The sequence below is a fragment of the Coturnix japonica genome, chromosome 5 (assembly GCF_001577835.2).
Source record: "Coturnix japonica isolate 7356 chromosome 5, Coturnix japonica 2.1, whole genome shotgun sequence".
In the NCBI taxonomy this organism is placed as follows: Eukaryota; Metazoa; Chordata; class Aves; order Galliformes; family Phasianidae; genus Coturnix; species Coturnix japonica.
This window is the reverse complement of record NC_029520.1, coordinates 7,189,072-7,204,538: the sequence shown is the minus strand read 5'-3', so window position 1 is coordinate 7,204,538 and position 15,467 is coordinate 7,189,072. Positions and strand designations below refer to the sequence as shown.

Here is a 15,467-nt window from a genome sequence, read left to right as displayed (position 1 = left end):
GACTGACTTGCTGAGGCACCTGCCAGTTATCCATAGTTCTTGAAGCTGTAATTTCAAATTACTGCAGTTAGGGCTTTTTCCTTTTGTCGTTTTGGCAGGTGTTGGTGAAGCAACAACCTGGATGAACGATAACCCTTTGTACGATGGTTTTGAGAAGATAAAAAGCTGTGTCTTCTTCCATCAAAGAAGAGCAGCCACAGAACGAGGAGAGTTGAAACTGGTCAATGTGATATACCATGGCAGATAGGGACCAGAGCACCATGTCATAGTGGAGCCACTCTTGGAAGGATGACATAAGTGAGATAAGTCATGTGGATTTTATCCATGAAGGAAGCCCAGAAAATACAGATGTTTGTTAGTGCTGACTATGTAAAGTAAGCAGATTAAAACCTGTCTCAGAAGCCTTTGTAGGGAGTGTCAAACTGCGACCCAGTGCAAAATCACGTAATTTGAAGATGAAGGTATCAAAAGCAGCAGGAGCCAGGAGAGACCTTGGAGCTACTCTGTTTGTTTAACTGGAAATCCTTTCTCTCTCCCACCCTCACCAACCCACAACTGAAATGGTTTAATGAGAACGTTACTTGGTGACAGTGTCAGGTTGTGCCATTACTCATTAAAGAGGTAAGTGGTATCACCTGTAGTGAATGTGTTGCAATTAGCAGATTTATTACACCTGCAGTCAGACTTCCTCATTCTTTTCATCTAAAATTTTTCAGCCCTTCCTTGGTTGGCTGAGGAAAGGATTTATTCAGGTCTATTGCAAAGACAAGGAGAAGGAGTGAGAAGAATCAAGCTGGTAAGTGTCTTTTGTGTGTTTAGATTTTGCATAGTTCATAATGTTTCTTGTTTTCTCCCTTTTGCTTGGGCAATTTGTTTCAGCTGCAACATGAGAGTTATGGAAAAAGCAAAGAAAGCTGCTCCTAGCCTTTCTCTTTTAGCAGTTTTGTATTGTATGATGCTGTACTTTGCTGTTTAACAAGTTGCTATTTATTTTTTACCAAGCCTGAAGGATTGATTGCTAGCTGTTCTTGTGCTTTGTGTAGCCTTCATGTCAGTGTGAACACAGGCTGCAGTTAACCCCCACATATGTAGAAACTGGATTTGATAATGGTGACAATGTATTTTAAAGAACTTTTCCCTTTAGGAGCTGCAGTGGTTTGTACATAGTGCCTTGCCATTGTACTGTTCCTTTAGAGGGCACTTTTGCTCTCATTTTTCTAAGTGGGAATTGGGATAGGGAAATGAGAAGCTCCCATAAACAAGAAAAACTTCTAAAGTTTTTTGTGTTTCATAGTGTGGTCTGAAGGCACAACAGGAAAGAGGAGCCAATCCAAGATAAAGTGGCTAAATAGGAGGTGTGTGGAGACTTGGGAAAGGAATTGCCTCAAATTGGCAATTTTGCTTTGTGTTCTGGTGAGATGGCCTCTCTTTGGTTTAGCTTTGGCCAAATCCACATGCATTTATGACAAAGCTACGTTTGATTATATGTTTTTTAAGTTCCTGTGATGGCTACGGATAAAGGAAAAGCAGTTCCATTAGATACAAAGTGGAACTGAAGCAATGACTTTGCTTGAGGATAAACTCACTGCTGCTGGAGGGCCTGCAATTCCTCAGCAGAGGGCTTGTAAGAAGCAGGTCAGACATGTTTAACTGCAGTTTGGAATCACCAAATACTGGCCAAATATATCTAGCTGTTGTTACACTATAAATACAATTTTTGCTATTATTAGTAGCAGTGATAGTTACTACTACTGGTTATTATTAGTCATAATTTTTACTATGGTACCACTTAGGAATTCCCTTAGCAGACCGGAGTGCCATTGCAATATGCACTGTAACGCTGTTACTATGACAATTTTTCTCTGTTTGCCAGTGTGTTTTGGCTAGAGAGCCAGCTGTTGATGAGCTGTGCTGCAAGTTGCTGAGCAATAAATCCCAAACCAAATTCATGACCAGATTTCTGCTCTAAGTCTCAATCTTGTGACTTCTTGCATTGGCTGCTTTGTGACTCCACCTGACTTCAGCAAGTCATGCTACAAAAAAACATTTCACTGTCACTGAAGTGAGTGGCTCTGAAGCCAAATTTTTGGAAATCTATCCTGTGTGCTCATTTGTTAGTAAAGGAGATGCTGATAGGGAGATTGACAGAGCAGCATGTATTTCTGACAAACTATGAGAGCAAGTGAAGATGAGAGTGATTGCTTTGCAATACAAGACAAAGCTTTTAGAAGCACGTTGTGCTAACAGCAAGGCATTTAACTAAATAGAAGGAAACCAACTTTGTGAAATGTCAGTGGTTTCTTACAGACTGGAATTTTCTCTGATGTTTTCAGTCCTGTGAGATCAGCCATTGGCTTTTAGCTTGTTATTGAACATATGAACATTCTGAATCCTTCCAAGGTGGTCATTTAATGGTTTTCATGTGAAAATGATCATTTTGCACAGCGAATGAATGCCAAAGCAGGGTATGTTTCCCAAATGGTGTTTGCTTTAAAATGCATTTTCATAGTCTCCTGCCTGGAGATAAGTGTCACGCAATGAACAAAAGGAGTGTGTAGAGAGATGTGTGGAGGGGAGACCTCAGGGATGGATCTAGCTGCCCCAGGACTGCAGAAGTGATGCAGCCCTGCTGTTCCCAGTGCTGTAAGCCATTAGCACCTGAGGGCTGCTGGGTAATCTACGGTCTGTGAACTAATGGTCCCATGCCATTACCTGCCGAGCTGAAATCCTTATCACAAAAGCACTGTGGTTGTGATTTGCATCTCTCCAATGTGTAGGTTTGGGAACCTTTGCATCTGCCATTATCAGTAATCTTTCTCCAAAATCTTTCTAGTACCTCTGTGTCACCAATACCCCTGCTACAGGTGTTATGTTTTCTGATGGTCTACTTAGCACATTCAGAAGTCTTCCATGTTCACACAATTGTTTGGTTATGTCTTTTAGGGTTAAGATCTGATCAGTGTACATACACCCTCTTCTGAAGCTAAACTGACTTTCCTTAATCCTGCTATTCAGCTGTGCCTACTTTCTTGTTCACAAGCACTCAAGCAAATGTCTTCTCAAACACAGCAAACAGGCTAATGCCTCTTGAGTTTTATATTCCTTCCTGTCATCTCCTTTTCTTTCTCTTCAGCTGTAATCACATCTAAATACCAGAGACAAGTCCTTCCGCAGCTTTGAAAATCAATGGGAATACCTGGCGCTGTCCCACGGGTGACACTTCTGCTGCCAATTTGTTCAGAAGGACATAACATTGGAGGCTGTGCCTCACTGAGGGCTGTGTTCAGGTAGCAATGGCATCTGCAGGGTCTCTGTGCTCTTTTCCATGCAGTCTTGATCCTTGTGCCTGTGCTGGTCACCCCAGTGGTTTATCTTGTAAGTTTCCTAGTATAATTTATCAGTGTGTGTGGTGTGCTTGTTTGCTTTTTTTCCCAATGGTTTTCCACTTCTCTGATCTCACTTCTCACCGAAAGTCCTTGATTTTCTTGCCTGCTCCTTCACTCTGATAAATGTAGAAGTGATGAACTGCTCTGGTAGGTTTCTGACCGCTGAGGGGTTTTTGTGCTTGATCAGGGTATATCGGACTAAACACTAATATAGCTGTATTGTGATACAGGTAGGAAAATGCTGCAATTAAAAGATTCAGAAATTCAGAATAACCTGTTGTGACCAAATGGGAATAGGAGTCTTTGTTTCTTTCTTTGGATTGCTGGTTAGTTTCTCAGCTTTCCTCCATCTCTGGCAAATAGCTCTCAGGATCAGAAGTGTAGTGGCTGATCTCTACAGCAGGGCTGAGATTAAATTATGTCTTCTTGAAAACCATGTCTTGTCATATCCTGCCAAATCCTCCAGTGATACAGGTGCTACTAAAAAGATAACAAGGAAAATGCATTTTGTTTTCTTCTATTACACATGTATAAAGTAGAACCACTTGTGGTAACAGAAAGCTCCATTATAAATTTGAAAATCCAAAAAATTACATCCTCCCCCCCCCCCAAAAAAAAGTGGACACAATAGCATTCATGCCTCAGCACTTCAGTGAGCAGATCTGTGCTTGTAAAGATAGTTTTACCGATCTTTTCACTAATTAGTGATTGATGTAGTGTATAGTCAAAATATCTCAATATCATGAGGAAAATCTGTGATGCTTTATTTCTAGGAACTGGTATAATGACTGGGGCTTCCAGTTCAGATTCCAGGGAGACATCTTTCTTCCATTGCATTTTTCCCTATTCCTTATGCGCCAGCTCTTATAAAACAAGATACTGCTGGATTTAATTCTAAAAATCTAATATTACTGCCTTGTGGTGAACTGAATGCTACAGATTCCTGCTTGATAATACTGTCTCATAGGATTCCTTTGTGGTAACAGAATCTCCTGGGATTCCTGCCTTGTAACCATATCTCACTGGACTTTGGTAGTATTTCTCCCATTGGATAACCCCAGCCCCGCCAAATAAGCAGTCATAAACCTTATGCTCTCATTATTTTACATGGCATTATTTTACTAATGTCAGATCCTGCACTGGCTGAATCGCCGTTTCCCCCCCTCCCCATTATTATTACTTTTAAAATCCACACTAATTTTTCACTCAAAGTGAGATACAACTGCTCTTCCTCATGCGATGCTATCTCTGTTGGGTTACTAATCAGAGCACTGATAGTGTAGCTAAAAATCCTTAACACTGTAGACCAAATTGGGTGATAGGCTCTACGAAGCATTACCAGTGAGGTCTGTGTCCTGGGGTCTGGATGTACCACCAGACACCAGTGCAGATCTTTGGTCATGGCAGAGCTCTCAGCTGCTGCAGCTCTAGCTCTGGCAGAGAAGGAAACAGATGCCACTGGGGCTTGAACCATCAGGAGTGCACCCAAGGAATAAATGTCAGAGATAGAAAAAGAGAAAAGGAAGAGCCCTTTTCTATTAATGCACTGTGTCTCCTGCCTTGTGTTAAGATAAATGCACATATGCTGTTTTTCCTCTTCACAGCTGTCTTTCTCTCCAAATATAACACCTACAACTCCAGATCTTATGGCTTTTTTTTTGAGCCCAGGAGCTCTTGATTTCAGATCTTGCTTCAATGCCTGTTTTTCTCTGATTTTTGACCAAGTAATTAGAACTTGCATCACTTGGAGGCACAACCTCTGGCTACTTTGTGTTATTTTTGAGAGCATCTCTACAGTTTCTGATGCACTTCCTGAAGGTGAAAAATATGGCTGAATTCTTGATATCAGGTCTGCCAGGAAATAAACCCTAGAATTTCCAGGGAGTTCAGATGCCTGAGATATCACTGAAATTAATAGGGAGGTACATAAGAGAAAGGAATTCAGGAGCATTACTGGCTTTGGTTCTGGTTGGCACTTTGGTACCCGCAGTGGTGAATGGCTGTATGTTTCAACCATTTCTATAGGGGTATAGGGGTGATTAAAAAAAAAACAAACAACAAAACAACAGTAATGTTCTATTGCCTTTTAGGGTACAGTTTGCTCCTTGGACAATGCGTAGAGAAAACTGTGTTCAGGATGTGTGCAACTATCTGCAGGCAGCCTGGACAACGAAAACAGGAAAAACAAAACGCTTCTTACCAGGGGCTTCAGACAGCCTCCTGGGGGTGGGGGAGGAGGGTGGGTGGTCATGACTTTCTTGTGAGTCACCACCCCAAAATACTGAAAGTGCTATTCATTCAGTGGGGCTCACGCTGCAAGCTGGAAACAATCTAGAGAACTCTCGTCTTCAGGTTTTCAGGGCTGGCAGTGTGTGCTCCTTCACTGAGGATAAGGAGAGAGCCAAGAAAGAGAACAACTTGGAAACTGCTTTCGTCTGTGCTGTGGTTGGGGACCAGCACTGTGCGTGAGGGATAGTTATGGATAGGCAAAGTCATAAAGGCTGGAATATGAAGAAAAGATGCAGAGGCTGTGGGAGAGGCATGGAAGTTCCTGCCGTCAACTGCTCAGCCTTCTGCTTGGAAGGGTAAGGAACAACTTCTGTGCATATCCCATTTATAGCCCAGAGAACCTGTGGCTCTTCTACTATAAAAATAGGGGAGAACCCATAAAAGCGGCAGCATCTCATATATAGAACAAATCTTCTCTTACAAAATAGCAAGAAGCTATATGCTGTAATTAGAATTTCACTGAGTTATTTTTTGTGTCGTGCAGCTAATGACACAGAACATGGACTCCTGATTGAATACCAAGGCAGTAAATCAATTGAGGGTCTTTGCTACCGTTCATGAAATGCTCCAGCTGTGCTCTGGAGGATTATAGTGTCAACAGAGCTCTTGATTTGAATCACAGCCTTGCCTTCACTCATGGGCCGTATATTAGTCTTGAAAAGCAGACAGTGTTTCATTGCTCAAAGAAAAGAGAATTGCTGAGCTGAAAATAAAACGATGATGTAGGGGAGGAACACTGTGACATGGCTAAAGAAGATGCATAGCAGATTTCAGCAAAATTCTCCAGAAAATCACATTTTTTCCACATTACAAGACTTTAGTGTAAGTTCCCTTAGTATATTTCTTCTTGATACTTTCAGGCCGTGCTGAGCTGCCTGATTAAGTGCTTAGCTGCTGTAAATCTTCATAGTTTCACCAAAGCCAGCATGGGAATGCCAATTGTTCTCAGCCAAGATCTGTTCTTAACACAAGGATAATCAGGCATAGGAAATAAGATGTTGCTCTTTTTAGGCACAGGTAAATTTGCCTAGAGGACAAACATGTCTACCCAAGAGCAGGTACAAATAATGAAAACCAGTCTGTAGTCCGTTGGTCTGAATTCCTGGAGGTGGTGTTAAAAGATGTAGTTTTGCCTTAACAAAATACTTGAAGTTTTCCTGGAATCTTTTGTCATTTAGCAGGTGTTCTTTTGCACTCGTTGTAATAAATCTTAGCAACCCATGTACAACCGGGCAGGGAAAAAAAGCTGAAGACTCTCCTGATGATGGCCTTGAAGCTGTTGACGAGGTCACAGTGGCAGTTTCATACTGCAGTTTGCACAAGTTCTTACGTTTTTATTCGTGTAGGAATCAGCTGCTGCCAAAATACACACGATGCAAACTAGAATCTTGATTATCCAAAGCTCAGTCATTATCTCTGTTTCCTATAATACAGTTCTATCTCTGGTATTTATTGCTTACCTTGTAAAGTACCTCAGTTATTCAAAACCTTAGTTGCTCAGATTCATTAATTGGACCCATTAAATCAATTTGCAATTAATATAGTCGGCCCAAAACTATTTCCCCTCTCATAATTATGTTGAAGCTGTACAAAAGTGTACGCAGAATTAATCAGAATGGGAAGAATTCAGCTTTGCATTGAATACTTATTGAAAGGAGGAAGAAATATCACAGAGTTACCCTGACCTTGTGGAGGTTTATGTCTTTATGGGAACAAGAGAAGTGGCCACTACTACTCTCTGAAATGTAGAATCAATTGAAAATCCAGCTTTTCCACAAGCACCAAGTTGAAGCATCAGCTCAAGTGCAACAGGGTTGGAGAGTTGTGCCAAGTTCCTGAAATGCAATACCAGTTTCTATTGCACATACCCTTGCAAAGTCACGATTCCTGCTGAGGATGACATTAGCCTGTTTCTTGGCTTTGCATTTGTTTTCTTTTGGTTTCCTACTGCTTTGCACAAAGCCTGCCCAGGGCTAGGCAGCTTCTGCTCCCTCTGCCGGCTGCAGGGCTGTGCCCAGGGCTCAAGCCTTGGGCTGCGATCATGGTGTACTGCTTGGCATTGGGTGTTCCAACAATCTTCCTGTCTCTCATCTCCTTGTTTTCTGGCATGCCATTAGCTTGTCTTCTAGTGGGGTCTCCAAGTCCAAACATATACACGGAATCAAAGTAAAACATACAGCTTTACAACTTTTTAATACTTTTACTGGTTCTTCACTACAGTCTAAACAAAAGAAAGGAGTGTATATATATATATTTTTTTGTTTCAGAATTAAGCCAATCAAATTACATTCAAATGCATTTTATTCCACACTTGTCCTTTATTGTCTATTATTTCATGGAGGTTGATTTTGTTTTATAAGAATCTTTTTTTTTTTTGTTTTATAAATGTGGATTATTATCTCTTGCTAGAGATATGATAAGAATATTATAAAGAACGTAACAGATAAGAATCTCTTAACATTATATTCTTTCTGTTGCATGGAGCATTTGTCCTGTGACATACACTAGAACAATGCCATTGCAAAAACCATAGAGGTTTACATGTGGAACTATGATTGGGAAAAAAATTATATGTATAAATTTATTTATCATTCTTGGTGGAGAAGACAACATTTGTTAGAGTCAGTATTAATCAGTATTAAGTTTTACAGCAAGGTAATCTTACCTTCTATTGAATTATGGAGCAGGAGTCCATCCCAATCCTTTAGAAAGATGTATGAAAAGAAAGTTAGGTTGGGTTCCTTTTACTTTTTCCAAGGAAGTATTTAACTAAACCTGATTAAACTCCATTTCTTTTTTGTCTTACCCTCAAATTTCTCTGCATAGTCACAAACCCCAAAGGCTACAAAATGAAACCTAGGCCCCAAGTTCATACCCTCCAGCAGCTGAAGCCTTAGATTTGCCCACAGATCAGGTTTCAGAAGCATTTGAGTAGTGGGTTTGTTGCAGATCCTTGGAGATGCACAACAAGCAGCCACAAGTCTTTACTGGAAGTTAAGGGGAAAGGAGCTGGCTCTGGCCAGAAACTTGCTGTTGGGTTGAGTTGTCCAAGAACGATATGGAATCACCGTTTTGACATTAGGAAATAGTGTTGATTTTGTTGTTGTTTTTAAAAAAAGGAAAATCTCAGTTCTGAAGAGTCTTGGTTCGCCTCTGGGAAGATCTGAGAGCAGCTCAAATTCCTACATCTATTTCTGAAATGCATTTGCAGTAAAGCAGATGATGTAATGTGCTCTGGAGATGTAATGTGCTCATCACTCAGAACTAGGGTAAAAAATGGTTTATCTGATCTGGTGTGTTTTCTTTCCGTATGCACTACTGAAAATGGCCAACAGATCCTCTGAGCAGACAGACTATAGGACACAAATAAACTCAGTTTCTGCTGCTGTAGTTTTAGATCTATGTTGCTATGAAAAAATGTCTAAGGATTTATGGACAATTTTCAGTTGGTTGCTTGGTCTGAGCAGCACATACCTGTGAGGCTCTGTAATCTGAGCATTGTAAACCAAGTATGTGCTATTGTAAAGCAACTGTGCTATGCTGGGTAATGTATGTCATCAAACTTCTAGCACCACCATCTCAAAGATTGCCAGAAGCCTTCTTTCAGACTGCATCATTTCTGGCTGCAGAAAGTAATGGTGTTGTGACTTCCTAGTAGGGATGTGAAAGGAAGGTGGAGCCTTGTTCTGCTGTCATGTTTTCTGGGGAGTTCTGTTTAAAGGGTTATCTGAAAATATTGAATTCTGATACTATTTCATGAGCAAGCCCGTTTATTCCTTCCAAAAACCTACCCAAGGAATAATTTCAGAATGTAAATATAAATTTCAAACAAATTATGTTGGTTTTTTTTCTTTTGGTGGTTAACCCTGCATCAGGCACTTGATTGAACCATGACTTCCCATTCTGTTATTCTACTTATACATTTTCAGGAAGGTGTTAGCACATGAGGAGCTGGTTCTCTGAGCATTGTGTGGCCACAGCCAGACCAGGCTTCTGGCTGCTCTTACCATCAGTGAGCACTATGGGTGTAGCCCTCTGGCATCAGTCCCCTGTTGGAAAGCTGTGTGATTCTCTCATCTCTCTCCTGATGGTTTCTTTGAAAAGTCTCTCAATCATTAGCTTCCTTCTTACTTGGTTTGTTAACACTGAGATATCTCTGTATTCTACTCATAGATAAATGTCAGTCTTCAAATGTGAGTGGTTCAGACTGCAATATTGATGTTGCTGCCTTCAGTATTGTTACTGTAGGAAAGCACAGGATTTTCTTCACTATGTGAAGACTGAGCTTGTTTTTGTGATCAGAAAGGGGATGCACCCTGGATTTCAAAATGTCTTCTGCTATGCAGTGGTGGCATCCTAACTATTGCAAAACTAAAACAGGATAGGGTTCTCTTTAACTGTCTAAATTTGGAGGTGGCTTGCGAATACTCACAGAGGAGGACAGTTACCATCAACTGTGTTTTAATTTTAGATCTGCTTGTTCACCTTCCTAAAACCTTTAAACCTTCCGAAAGGAAACAGGAGACATTTGAACTTGAGCACCACTGCAAACTTCAAAGGCGCTATATAACTTAGCTTAAAAAACAAAACAAAACAAAAAAATTAAAAAACAGTTCAATACATTTTCTCCCTATGTGCAAAACATTTCATCAGTAAAAATACAAGAAGGTAGAATGGAAATCTTTGAACTAAAGAAACCGCTACCTTATTCAAGCTATTCAGTTCTGCTGTGATTTTTAGTTCTCACAGGGTTACATGTTTCTCAGTTTTCCCTAGGGAATCAGCATGGGTATTCTTTCTCTTCTTTTCTTTTACTAATTCTTGCTGCTGAAATGAATCTTCCCAGCATTAATGTTATGGTAAGTGCTCTCATCTAAGGAATAGTGCAAAAATCAAGGTATCTTTTACTTACGAAGAAATAGCATTTTATTTTTTTTTCATGAGGGCCCCAATTTGTTCATCACATGCTTTTACAGAAGACTCCAAAATCCCTCAGTTGAGAGGAAAAAAAAAAAAAAAGGTCAGTAGCAAAAGCTAAGAATCCATGTTTATTTTTTAAAATGGCATTACTGGAACACAGGAAAAAATAATCTTTCAGACCCTTGTGCAGCTGTGGTGATGTGCCTGGAAGACCAAAGGCACCAAGAGTTAACTTGGTCATTTTACATCATTTTCTTCTAGAAGATGTAGTAGTGTGTGGCAGAATTCAACGATTGACACAAAATGGTGTCCCCATAGAGGGACTGGAGCTGCTGAGACTCTTGGTGCCTGCAGCCACATTAGTCCCTGCATCCTGAAGTCAGGAAAATGAAGTGTAGAGGTAGCTTCCAGTTCATCTCAGACCACCATGCTGACTCAGGTCAATGCGAGAAAACTTGAAGCTCAAACCCAAACATCAGACTTTTGTCTCTGGAATCCAAATAATATGTCTCTCATTTGGTAATGGTGTCAGGCATAGCTTATATTATGTAAGTGGTAAATGACTGATATTACAAAGGATATTCTAACATGGTAGATTCATACTGGAAGGACTTTGTGCTTCATCCCATGGTCTGTTGTGTTTCACTCGTGTGTTTCTTGGTTGTTGCATTTCACTAGTAGAAATACTGTTTAGTGACCAGTAGAAATCTATTATATTTACTACTAATAAAACCAGGTTGTATTTCAAAAGGAGAAGAAAAGCTAGTGGTAAGGTCTGTTCTTGCACAGATTCTTGGTTTGATAAGTAGATCACAGCAACGCCTTTCAAAATCAGTTTGGTAGAGTAGCACACTGAATTCTTTGCAAATGTTTAGCTTTTAGAAAGCAATTCTACATGCAAACTGAGTAATCAGCTGTCCCTCTTGAAATCTCTTTTGAGCAGGCCTTCAGTATGATTCTACTGAATAAAATTAAAACATTTTAATTCCAGGAGTATAAAAATATAGAGAATGTGCTTTGCTGTGGGGACTCAGATGTAACTTATTTGTTGTATGTATATTACATGCAGTAGTTTCATGATTGGAAAACTTAAAAATGTTTGTCTGAATTTGTTTTAATGTTTTGAGACGGGTAACTTATAAACAACTGTCTTCCAATAGTCTGAATTTTTGAGGCTAAAGAAAGTATTTCTCACTTTTAATGCAATTGGTTATATATTTTTTTCAGAGGAAAACAACAAATATATATATGCAGTACCTATGTATACAGATATGAAGAATCTTTTGGTGTATAAAAGAAAAAAATATATCCTTAAGATTCAAAGCTTTCATTGTCATCATTAACAGCTTTAGTTTTCGAGGTTATCATCTAAGAGGGACATTCTAGACTTCAGTGCCTAGCAGAGTGCACAGGGGAAAGGTTTTAGCTGAACTCGAAGTTTTTCAGTATCACTAATTTGTGATGTCTCCCATTGCCTTGCCTGGCTACAGTTTTAAATACATTCACTTGATTGCTTCTCCAAACTCATATTTAATGATGAAGCTGTGAATCGAGCGTTTGATGACTAATGTCAGTGGCATCTATAATAGCTTTGCTTTCTGGATTGTTTTCAGCCTGAACTGTTCTGGATAGGAATAAACTTTCTGAAATCTGGGAAAATAGCTTTATCCTCGATTCAGATGATTTAAAGAAACAGTTCAGTCTTGCCAACTAATTGGTTGAACTAATATCACCCCCATTCTTGAACCAGGTCCATGCAACCACTGAAAACAAAGACATGCATGGTCAAAAGGATTTCTTTGCTTGTTGTTGTGCAGAGGATTGTACAGCTGTGAAGAAAAGCAGAAAACAAAGAGATAGAATCAGGAAGGAGAGCAGGAAACCATAGAACTCACAAACGTGGTTGAAGCAAAGACCTGAACCAGAGAGTTCTTTGGGCAAGGCACTGTCATTAAAAGTCTGAACAATAAAGTCCACTACAGCTTGTGGTGGCTGAGAAAAACGAAGTTGATATGTACCTTCTGAATAAGTAAAATTACCTTGAGAAACAACACTAGTCTCTTCTAAGTATGCAGAGCCAGTGGTAAGAGTGTAGAGCAATTTCTGAGTAAAATTGGAGTGCTGTTTGTGGCAAAGAAAATTAGTGATGGTAGCAGGGTTTGTAGAGGAGTGTCAGACCTATAGCAAGTGGTGAAATAAAGAATTTAAGAATGACAGAGGGATAATACTCAATTAGAGGGAAAATCCACATTAAGAATAGGGAGAAAAATGTGTGAATGAGTTGGAAAATACATAGTTATTCAACATGGGGTTGTAATTTACATTTAAAAAAAAAAAAAAAAAAGCTGCATTTTATGAACAGACAGCCACAAAAATACTAAGAACACAACCATAGACCAGACAATCTAGATGAAGTTTTGAGCAGTTTGGCTGTTTGATGGGCTAGAGAAAGGATTAAATGAACATAAAAAAAATGTAGATATAAATAGGAAGCTATGAATCAGACTGCACATCATCTGTTTGAGAAGGTGACTGCATCAGACAGGATATTCAAATGCTTTTTGTCCCTATTAGCTACCTGAATAACTCCAGTGAGGAGTCACTGCATTGTCTCAGCTCAAGTGGTGCCATTCAACTCAGCTGGTAAAACTTTGTGTTCTGTCAGTTTTGCTGCAGAACTTGAGTCATTAATTACAGCAGTGCACAGGAGAATGAAGCATGTGTATGGAGGCTCTTTTAAGTTATCCCATCGTGTTCTGATCTGAAAAAATAAAACATATGTCATACAACCGAGATAATTATTGTGAATAGAATTTCAGCTTGTCTGCATTTGGGAACTGTGGAATTCAAGGCTGCTAAAAGAATATTGAGTAATGAATGTCTGTAATGAAAAGTATTTCAACAGGAGCAATAATATTTCTCATAAGACAAAAAAGTTCCCAAAGCTATCCCCTTTGAATTGCTACATGGAGATTGAGTGAAGAAAAATTCCAGGAATGTCCAAAAAAAAAAAAAAAACCAAGAAAAAACCCCACCAAAAAAAGCTTTAAATGAATGTGAAAATCATCACTTAACCCACACTGGTTAAAATACCATTGAGCCTCACCATTTAATTATTTTCCTTTTGTCCACCCTCTCCTTTTTTTTCAGTGCCAGTATTTTAGAATTTGTTGGATTGAAAACTGAAACTGGGATGCGGATATAATTTGTGTGTTAAGCTAAACTTTGTTGCAGTTTCCTTTGGAAGGTGCTCAGACTAATACTCCTACAACGAGCATGTGGCAAAGACAGGAGTAAAGAAATTCCTATGTCACCCATAGCAATTATTTCCTGTAGTGTTAACAGCAGGTAGTTTGAGAGGTAGAAGGAAAAAAAAAAAAAAAAAAAAAAAAGATGGTAAAAATGGAGAAAGAAAAGCAGAAGATCAGCACATCATAACCCCTTGAGAAAAGCTAGGAGTGAAGACTGTATACTGGTAGAAAAGGGGTTTGTATCTGGTATCAAGATGCTGTCTTTGCATCTTGGGATATAGCAATTTATTGTTTGTCTTTAGGTGGTCAGGCTTGTATCAAAAAATGCGTGATTGGGTGTGTTGATTTTTGCAAGGGAGAAAACTGAGGATGGATCTGGTTGTTCCTACAGATTAGGAAGAAGCAGGTCTAAAAGTGTCCAAAACCAAAAGTATCCTCCTTGAACATCAGAAATCAGACATGGGGAAAAGAGATTTTGATCTTCAGCCATATGTTATCTTTCCCTCTGCAATCTGCAGTTATTAATACTTTCCTATACTTCTGTTTTGTGCTTCAGAGCTGTAGGTGCCTTTGTGCCCATTTCTTTTCTGCCTGTTTGGGTTGTTCATCTCTCACCAGTACCTGAAGGGAAATGCTGAGCTGACACAGAGTAGCACAGTCTAGTCAGTGCTCTGCTGCCAGAACACCCGTGGCAAATAGGATACAAAATCTGACTTTCTTCACTGACTGAGAAAACTCTAAAAGGACGTTGTGAATCCTGCTATAGTTTGGAGCTTGCGTGGTTCATGGGAGAGTAAGCAAAACAGAATACCTGCGTTCTTTTTTGCCTTTTTCATCCTATTTTTTTTCTTTGTGCAGATTTTCTGCTGGTTCCTGGTGTAGTGGATATTGTGATGCTTGATGACTTCTGTACAGATCCCATCACCATTTTCAGTTATTTTGCATGGGTAAGAAAATTTGGGAACGTGGTTCTCCATTGCCTGTGCTATTTTTAAGCCAAGATCTATTCTGAATGCAACATATTATGTTATTTAATGTACATTATTTTAGCGTCTTTTTACATGTGTTTTAGATAGGCAGATATAAAAGAATTTTTACTTTCTTATTCTGACAAAGTTTCTTTCATTGTTGGAATATTACAAAAGGTACAAAAGTGGAAGTAAAACAGAATATAGCTGTTGATGTAAAGACAACTTTAGGAATGTAGGCAGTGCTATACATCTGCTTACTAGGCACCGTAAGCTCATCTTATGGATTAATTTTAAAACTCTCTATCACAAAATTCTTCCCTTAGTTATGAATGATTCCACAAACTGGTTTTAAAAGATCTTACAGTTACTCAGTAAATAGTCCACAAGAAGACCTCCACGGTAATATGTCTTCATATGGGATTTGCACCTGTTTCCATCTAACGTCATGTTTAGCTTACAGATCTTTTGTCAAATTCAGGTTGAATGCTTATTTCAGCTTATTTTGCAACTGTGCTGTGTCAGGGATGAATCCTAGGATGTGGAGAGCATTAGGGCAGATCTCACTGTGAGTATCATTATTTGTGTTTGTCAAGTGCATTTAAGCCTTTCCATTGTTCTATCATCTCTGCAATGTGAAGAGAAAACTTAGA

At 39.3% G+C, this 15,467-nt stretch overlaps 1 long non-coding RNA gene across 1 annotated transcript; it reads left to right on the top strand.

The window, feature by feature from the left end:
* The first annotated feature begins 56 nt into the window (after positions 1–56).
* On the top strand, positions 57–15,383 carry LOC116653525. The gene is made up of 4 exons (XR_004307561.1): positions 57–621; positions 717–796; positions 14,705–14,793; positions 15,296–15,383. It is a non-coding gene; the product is annotated as an uncharacterized LOC116653525 (long non-coding RNA).
* The last annotated feature ends 84 nt before the right edge of the window (positions 15,384–15,467 follow it).